The sequence below is a fragment of the Abramis brama genome (assembly GCF_963993115.1).
Source record: "Abramis brama genome assembly, chromosome: 13".
NCBI lineage: Eukaryota > Metazoa > Chordata > Actinopteri > Cypriniformes > Leuciscidae > Abramis > Abramis brama.
In genome coordinates this window covers 3608803-3619008 of record NC_139975.1, presented here as the reverse complement: position 1 = coordinate 3619008, position 10206 = coordinate 3608803, and positions in this window count along the sequence as shown.

The window sequence follows — 10206 nt, the reverse complement described above, 5'->3', positions numbered from 1 at the left end:
AGTAAAGATCATGTTCCGTGAAGATATTTTGTAAATTTCCTACCGTAAATATATAAAACATTTATTTGTGTGAGTGAATGCTGCACAATCGCCAACATAAATGAACAACTTTAAAGGAGATTTTCTCAATGTTTCGATTTTTTTGCATCCTCAGATTCCAGATTTTCAATAGTCGTATCTCGACCAAATATTGTCCTATCATAACAAACCACACATCAATGAAAATCTTATTTATTCTGCTTTCAGATCATGTATAACCCTCAATTAAAAAAAAAATACCCATGTGACTGGTTTTGTGGGTCACATATATCCATTCACAGACAATGCAAAACATTTTCCCAAGATGTATACTTATCCAGTCAGTACCAAAAAGCACTTCTTACAATAGTTCGGTGTAGTTAAAATTGGCATTTTTTATTTACTTTTATATTTGTGTTCTGTGCTATTTGGTTTTTAGATCAATTTATAGAGCACTAGAAAACGGTTAATGTTGTTTAAAAGAAATGCTCACCAAGGCTTATCTGATAAAAATACAGTAAAACAGAAATATTGTTATAATTTAAAATAACTTATTTTTTCATTCATATATTTTAAAATGAAATTTCATTCACGTGATGGTAAAGCTGAATTTTCACTTTCAGTGTCACATGATCCTTCAGAAATCATTCTTAATATGATGATTTGCTGCTCAAGAAACATTTCTGATTCTGTGTAAGGAATCTTGTATTTGCGCCATACTGTAATGTTATCTCTTAGTTAGAAATTTGGACGATATTATGCTATGCTGATTAAATAAATGATGCACTGGTTGAAATCAAGATATTTATTATTTTATCTAAGATATATCAGTGCCACGATTTAGTTATTAAAACAATAAACTGCAAAAGAGAAATCAATTTGGTCTTGTGTGTGGTCCGATAGATGGCGGCCGTATGATTTCTGTGAGTGTGTCTTGGCCGCAGACTGAGCGCTCGAATGCACATAAGAGACTTAAATATTAGTCAGTTTATTCTAAGCAAGTAGCCTTAGCAGTTTTAAAAAGTATTAATGTAAATACAGTCACTGATTTTTCTTTGCTGATTTGTATTTGTTGTCATTGTATGCTCCTGAGCGTGTCCTAAAATATGGCGTCCACTACCCATAATGCAATGCACAATGAGTCCTATTCCATATTGACAGTAGACAACACTACAGCTCACTGTATTTTGCCTACAGTAACTCTGAGTTTTATAACAGAGGGAGATGAGGGAAAGTTGCATGTAGCCCTTTAAATTTTGCAGTGTTCTCTGTTTCTAAGGATACACACACACACAATCACTCATTCTAATCGCGCTGCTCGTGATTGAACACGATCCACGCAAACACACACATGCATACTAACCAGTCCTCGATCACTGGTTTCTGAACGTGAGCGTACTGTACGAGCACCTGGAGGAACAAACTCTAAAGCCCTTTATTGATCGGATATGAAACTAATTTTCCACTAAAAGTAAAACTAATATCAGCCTCTGGTTCAGATTACTGTGTGCGTGTGTGTGTGTGTGTGTGAACTTTCTCCGAAGAATAAACCACCTTATTTGATATTCAGGCTGTGTGTAGGCTTACCAGAGTAAGTAAGCAATAAGGTACGAAAGCCTGTGCTGTATTGTGGATAAATCACGGCTGAAGGGCGTTGCCAAGCTTTTATAAAGCGGTTACCACACAATACAAATATTAAAGCCAAAAAATATGTATCAATGCAACTTTCATGAAGTAAAATTACTAAAAGCCTTCCTTCCGCTGGAAAAAAATAGTCCCTGACCGTGAACAGCAACAGAAGTTACACACATTATTCTCCATTAGATGGCGGCAAACACTGTCTTTATGAGTGAGTCAGTCAGTAGAGAAGACTTTTATATATATGTTACCGGCAAAGTGTGAAATCCCGGTATTGTATAGAATGCCTAGGTAATAGAATTAGGTAATGTATTTTTTGCAAAAAAAAACAGGAATTCTATACATTGCCTAGGCCCATTGCCCGGGATTTCACACTTTGCCGGTAACATATATATATTGAAAGGACTGAAACTTGTGAACACGGAGGGTCACGGAGGGTCATTTTGCCAAGTAAGATATGTTCCTGGATCAACATATTTTGTTGATCCTGGATTAATGTTCCTGCCCCAAAATTTAGTCATATTCCCTACCTCTAAACCTAACCCTCCCCAAACTTTTCCCTAAAATCTGAGGGAAATGACAGGTGAATAACACTGATGTTGAAGCACCTCACCCTGGTTTTAAGCCTAAACTTGACATAAACTGTAAACTTGTTCCTCAAATCTGATTGGTTGATTGGAAAGTTGTTCCAGGATCAACAAAGATGTTGATCCAGGAACATGTGGTACTTGGTGAAATCACGTTCACCGAACAGGTCGGGCACGGAAAACCCCTTAAAACTGTTGAAAGGACAAGATATCGCAGCGGACATTCAAACGGATATTTTATTACGAATACAGGACTGAGATGAAGGAAAATGCTAAATCTACTGTAAATGCAGGTACACTTGCTAACTCGATCTCTCACAATACTATAAGCTTCAATGAACAATATCACTTAGAACCATAGATATATACACTAGATGTCACCTTGGGGTTATAAGCATGCGTCAAAACCGCCGCCATCTTGGAACAGGGGTCTTGTCATAGGAAGTAGCTAGCTATCTCCGCCTGTACTTCAAATTTGAATGTGCTGTACTCTTAAGATATTATTTGAAATAACCCTTGTGTTTAAAATGTACAATATGCAGGAGTTGATCCTCAATACCCACTTTTGGCTGTGTTGTTCCTAACTTAGATTTTTTACCGATTGTACTCAAATCTTTTAATGGAAAAAAACAGTGTGGCGCTTGTAACCTGTAAGTACAGTCCTAATAGTATGCTTGTCCTCTCCCTGTCAATCTTCAAACAGTACATCCATGATTATTATACATAGAATTCCACAAGTCTTATGTATGTGTGAGTTTTGCACAAGGATATAGTGATGTCAAGGATGTCAACTGTTTAGCTATTTAAAATGTATTTACTACTTTAGTACATACTTATTTAAACGGACAGTATGGAATTTTTCGCCACTAGGGGTCGCTAACCTATTTACAATAACAAAGGCGTAGTTTGATGACGCAACATTTGCTAAGAATTATGGATCTTGTCGTCAAAGTCAAGCCGACGATCTAATAATGTTTATGGATGACTGAATACATCGATGTTTTTATCATGACTGTGATATGAAGCAGTTCGGGATTGCTAAGAGACAGCTATCAGCTCCACACGCGACGCGAGTCCCGCGGATATAAAAGGAATATTGACATTTCATTCTACCGAACTACACGCAGAATTACTACTCACAGGTCAGTTTATTAGACAAATTAAACTTGTGAGGTAACGCAGCGCTGTTTCACTTGGTCTAACATTACACTAGCACACTAAACTGCATTTGAATGTGTTGAAATGTATGTGTTAGTTTGTCTGTATGAGACTAGCAGTAAACTAGATCAACATTAGAATAACATACAGATCATATTCTAACATTTTATCATTGTTGAACTATATAACATTGATTAGTTTTATGTAAATGTGCTCACCTGTTTAATAAAGTACATGTAGGAGCGGTCGAAGTCTCGGACGTGGAGCTCTCGGCATCTCGAAAACACCGCGCTGATATTGATTCTTGTTTTAGTTCTTCTTGTTTTATCCAAAGTCTGCTTGCCATGGTCCATAATGTTTGAACGAAACAACAACAGCGTGCAGATAGACATTGCGAACTACAAAGTTGTCCGCGTCAGTCGCTTTGGTTACTGTCAGACGGCTCTGGTTCATAGCTCTGGTTGCCATGGCAGCACGAGCGGAAACCAGGGACAACGCGGATATGACGCCATTGACTGCGACAAAACGGAAATAAAGAAACGGGACGTTTCTCGAATTAAATTACAAATTTCTCCTGGTTTGAAAGTTGTTGGAAACAGTCGGGATAATGTAAGTACAACTAAAAAAAATGTATAACATAGATATAGTGATTTTTGCTATTTTTAAAGCTAAAAAGTTACATATTGTGCCTTTAATGTGGCAAAAGTATTGCGGGACAGGAATAAAGAAAAGATGAAACGGTCTTTGGCACCTCAACTATCTAACTCTCACATTATGTTCCTCTCAAATTTTTGATTTGCTTCCACCTGCAAATTGCTTTGTGTATCATATTTAATAAACCAATACAATTTAAATGTTTAAATACACATGTATAGTCACACCATTGTAGCCATTTTGCATGCAGTAGGCTAAGGTAAGTAGCGATAGTTCATTCTAAGTTTACTCAAGTGGAAGAATGTGACTAATAAACTTAGGCTTACTAGCATTATGCATAATATTTTGAAAAATAAGTAGATTATCTTAATATCAAAACCTTACATTTTCTCTGGACTCAATGATAAATACATGTCTGACCGTTGGAACGAACCAAAAAAACTAGAAAATCGCATTCATGACGATTTATGGTGATTTTATTTCCATTAGACCTCTGCCTACATTGACGCTGATGCATTAAAGAGGAAGGGCTTCCCCTGTTCCAAGATGGCGGCTCTATTGACGCATTCGTTCCATCCGTAGCCAAGGCGACATCTAGTGTATATATCTATGACTGAGAACAATATGTTTGCATTGCTAAGTGTGGTTGCTAGGGTTGTTGTGTAGTGATACACAGAACCGTTGGGTGAAGCGGTCGCAGCCGTGTTTTATCGTGAATAAAACACAGATTTTGACCAATCAGAATCAAGGACTGGAACTAATAGGCGATTTAGATTTAAAATTTTAGATCTCAAAATTTCTTTATTGATCCAGAATGTTTTTATGTTGTTTTGAATCTCAGAAAAACAAGTTAACACCTGCTGATGCTGCCATACGCGAGTCTCTGTTATTCCCCCATAAGCACACACGTAACTCGGTGTGTAAGTGCATCTGCTGCGTGTGAAGCTCTGGTTTGTGCATCTGGCTCTGGAGATGTCGTGACAGTAGGTCACGGCTGAGTGTGTGTTTCTGTCATTTCAGCCTCATTTGCACTGTCACTAAACACACAGCACTGTTTTTATTTGTCCGCTGTAAATGGCCCAGGCAGTGGAAACAGCTCTGGTGGACACTGACCTGTGTTTTTACCCCAAACACAAAAATAGAGACTTTTTTTCTCTCTCCTTTACCGTTCACTTTCAGTTTTTAGACGATGGAGATTGAGTCGAGTAGATTTGGGAGAGTCTTATTTTGCTGCACATTATTTATGTTTCTCTAACAAGGTATAGTAAAAAGATTTGGGGTTTTGCAACTTTTTTTTCATTTTTATAATTAGAAGTTAAACCTCTTAATAGAAAATATAAGAAAGTCTTTAAAAGTCTTCTTTATTGCAGTCATTCTCTGCATTTTTGATTCCATTGTCCACAATAATACTGGAAGGAAATAGTTTTTTTTCAAAACTTATTTTATTGGGTACTCCTAGTTTCTGTAAATTAAAAAGTAACTAAAATAAATATAATTTAAACTCATCCTTAACTTTATGAGACATAACTCCTTCCATACATAATTTGCCCAAAAATCTTTTTTTGCTGTTGTTTCATACTTTTATGTACTTCAGAAACTAATAAAACCATCCCAGCTAATCAGATATTCGTTTTTGTTGTTTAGATAATCATAGTTCAGGTTTGGATCTGTTCACATTTTTTTGTTTTTTGTTTGTTTTAGTTTACAGATCTCATCCAATATTTTGTGCATGCCAACAAACTGTATAATGATATTGTGCAAGCGCTCATAAATCAGCTCACACAGTCTCAGACTCGATCAAAAGTACAACTTGGTTGCAGTTCTGCTGGTTTGTGAATTAATGTCATATTGGGGGAATTTTGTTCTCTTTTGCATGCGAGTGTAAGTTTGTAAGGTTAAATTGGTTTAGTGCTTTTCACAATATTCATTGTTTCAAAGCAGCTTTACAGAAAATCATGTTAATGATTAATGTTTATAATATTTTCATGCTTAGTCACATTTAGCAGATCACAGCTAGGCGATAATACATGATACAAGCAATCAGAGATTTGCTATTAATATATATCGCCAGTTACATATGGAGATAAAGTTGGACATGCTTAAATATCCAACTTTATATAAGAGATGGACGATTAAAAAAAATCAGGTAGTTGAGATTTGATATACTTGATGCAACTGTACTGAAATAAAGTTGAATATAATAGGCCTATATATTCAACATTATATAGATCTGTGTGATAAATACATATTGTGACAACATCAATGTTGAATGTAACTGGTGTTGCTGTAATATTTAAGTACTAAGTGTTTGTGGTGTCAGAGATTTAAACCACATTGGTATATTACTGTAAATCATTAGCTTAGCTGTAATCAGAAATGACTATGTGCTGTGAATGAGCTCAGTATTTCCACACTAATGTCCTTCACACCTTAATTCCTCAGTTTGTTCACTCTTGGAGGGAAAAGGTTTTCAGCTCAAAGCCAATAAACATTCTGGACAGCCTGAACAGTTTGTTCCAGAGACGTGCTTGTGTGCGTTCTGGTCTTTGTGTTGCTAACCTTTTATATTCGTCAGAACATTTACAAACACAAGCTTGAGTGAACATACTGTGTTTATTTGTCTGTGTACTTGTCTGTTAATATAATGCTCTTCCTCAGTATTTTTGTCTTGTTTTCTAGTAGAAATATCTAAGCATTCTTAAATCAAGATACATTTACTGGAGAAGCAGAATGACTTGAGGTATTAAGTCTCGTTTTCTGAGAAAGGAATCAAAACTAAGTGAGTTTTTGCGTAAGACAAGAGTAAATATCTGCCATTGAGGTCTGAAAAATAATCTTGTTTATATAAGTTTAATTTTCTGACCCCTTTGGTAGATATTTGTTCTTGTTAAACCCACTCAATTTTGATATATATATATATATATATATATATATATATATATATATTTTTTTTTTTCACAAAACAAGACTTAATTCATTTAGATTTCTCAAGTAAATGTATTATAATGTATTCTTGATTTCTGAATTTTTAGATCGTATTTTTGTCAGTAATGAGGAAGAACTCTTTACACACTCCTTGCAGAATGTTAATAATTTAAAAAACAAAACAAGAGATCATAAAAAATGCATGTTTTTATTATTATTTTTTTATTGGATGTCAGGGTAAACTGTATTTATTTTGTCTCCTGAGAAACATTTAAATATTTTATGTAGCTTCTGAAGGGCAGTATTTTAGGCTACATGAAAAAATCCCAAAATCCATATGAAAAATGTACACAACATCCTGTTCTAAAGTTCTTACTGTAATTTTCCTGTTTTGACCTTCACCTAATAGTTGTCTATGAGTCCTTCAGTTGTGCTCAGTGTGAAAAGATGGATCTCCAAGTCTTACAGTGGCTCTTTGGAAAGGGTTCAAATATGCAGAAGATGCTGAAAAAGCAAAGAATGTGAAGGAGCTGCAGGATTTTTCTGAAGAAGTTTAACAAAACAGGTCAAACAAAGACTTGTGAACAACTATCACAAATAAACAGTCATTGATAATCGGACACAGTTTTAAAGGGGTCATGAATTGAGAAATCAAATTTTCCTTGATCTTTTGACATGTAAGACATCATTGTACTATAACGTTTCATAACTCACAACTTCCTCATTAGCCCAATCAGCTTTTATTGAACCCAACCTCCGAAAATGACTCGTTTAGGATTTTGTCACATTATGACATCATGTGACGAAAGACCGCCTCTGCAGAATCAGATCAACGCCCACTTCTACTGATCACGTCTTTGGCCCCGCCCACTGGTGCATTAGTGAGATGAGAGATACAGGATCACTGGAATAAAAATAACATGACCTTCCAAAAGATCCTAATGCTAGAAAAGTGCTTATTTATTTTCAGCTGAATGTCTCAGTAGAGCATGTTTTTATTTGTTCGGTACATTTTCACTGTGGCAAATCAGTCACAATTTTGGCGCAGGCTTTGCAAAAACACTTTTACTGCAAGAAATGGACCCGACAGTAATGCCACGACATTACAAGTGTGTTTCTAACGCCAGTGATTTCTGATATGTAATGATTCATGTACAGTCAGACGTTCTTTGTCTCAAAATCGTTTATTGCTGTTTATGCATCAATAAATCAAGCTAGTGACTAAACAATCAACTGTTGTTTCTCTAACATGGAAATAATCTGTTATTTAAATTGTGATTATATTATATGCAGAAAATGATCAAAAACACTTCCTTTATAATCGCTGGAGCTGTCAATCAAACAGTGTGTGTTTATCAGTGACTGAGTTCTGGACTCTCATTATAATCAATGCTGCTGTCTACACCGCACAATCAATATCTAATTTACATCGTGATGTACTGTTAGTTATGATGAAAGCATTGGTGAGAGTGCCGAAATCGATGAGATCACTGCATTCATGTCTGTCATCGGCTACAATGCTCATCGCTGCAACCCTTCAAGCTACAGGAGTAATGTAAATATAATGCTGTAATCAACACTTTTCACGATTAATTTCGACAGCTGTTATAGTAAAACCTAGTAGTTTTTGAGAGAGTTCCACATGTAATAATTATTTCATATGCAAAGATATCAGCCAATTACTGCAGTGGGCATTTACACTGAAGTCTCACAGCAGCCAATCACAGCAGAGGGCGTTTACACTGAAGTCTCACAGCAGCCAATCACAGAAGAGGGCGTTTACACTGAAGTCTCACAGCAGCCAATCACAGCAGTGGGCGTTTACACTGAAGTATCAAAGCAGCCAATCACAGCAGAGGGCGTTTACACTGAAGTCTCACAGCAGCCAATCACAGCAGAGGGCGTTTACACTGAAGTCTCACAGCAGCCAATCACAGCAGAGGGCATTCACACTGAAGTCTCACAGCAGCCAATCACAGCAGAGGGCATTCACACTGAAGTCTCACAGCAGCCAATCACAGCAGAGGGCGTTTACACTGAAGTCTCACAGCAGACACGCCCCTTCAAATCAGAGGGATAAAATCAGGTCGGGATATGGCCTTTTATTGTAAATTATGACATTTTTTTGTGTAAAATCATAGTGTACCTCAGGAAACATTATAAAACAATGCAGTTCATGACCCCTTTAAGAGTATGCAAAGTTTTGAACTGGATAATTTGTATATTCAGTTATTTTGGTGTGTGAACTGTATATAAACAGCTAATCAAGAGAGTTATTATTGTTAACTAAAAAGAAAAAAGGTTTGTTACTTGAAATAAAAATCTCAATGATTCTAAAAAAAAAAACCACTGGACAGTACTAAATAAAAAATAACATGCAATTTAAATGGTCCCTCTTATTTGTTAAAGTTACATACTCAGCTGTAAAATTATGAGCGGAACTGCATGTCTTATTTTGCTCCTGTTTCTTTCTTTCTCTGTGTCCTTGTTTATTTTCCTCGACACTAACTCACCTCTGGCTCTTGTTTGGGGTTGCGGGGGTCCTGATGCCATACAGGGCTAGAACATCGTGTTGATCTGCGGGATCATTTCTCAGCCGCAGTGCTTCTTATTTTCACTTCATCCTGTGAGTTCAGCCGAGTGCAGGAACACAGCGGAGCTGGAGATCCTCCGTCTGCGAGAACAAGCAGAAATTAAAGTATCCCACGTCTCCAGATCCTCTGCCCCGGTTTGTGTTGGGCGGCTGCCAGAATACAGTGAAGAATTTTAATACTATTTAGTCATTTGTATAGGGTGTTCACATTTAGTGTCTCTTTTAACCTTCTCTGGCACACGAGGGATCCTGGGTACTATCAATAAAGAGGTTTTGTTCTTTCCTTCAGGGCTGTTCGATGGAAAGTTTTTATCAAAGTTTAAATGGGAGCTATTATGCCCTTTCACTGAGTCTTGATGTTGTTTTAGTCTCTACTAGAATATGTTGATTATTTTCCTCATATCCTCCATTGTTGCGGCTCCTCTCTTCCCAGTCTGTCAGTAACGCTCTGTTTAGTTCCTGTCTCTATGAAGCCCCTCCTCCTGAAAAGCACACTGTGCTCTGATTGGTCGGCTGGATCAGTGTGTTGTGATTGGTCGAGCGCTTTGAGTGTGTTTGGGAAATGTCCCGCCCCTTCCCATAACCACCAGTTTAACACACTACTAACTAACTCAACCAGGCCCCGGCCCTTTA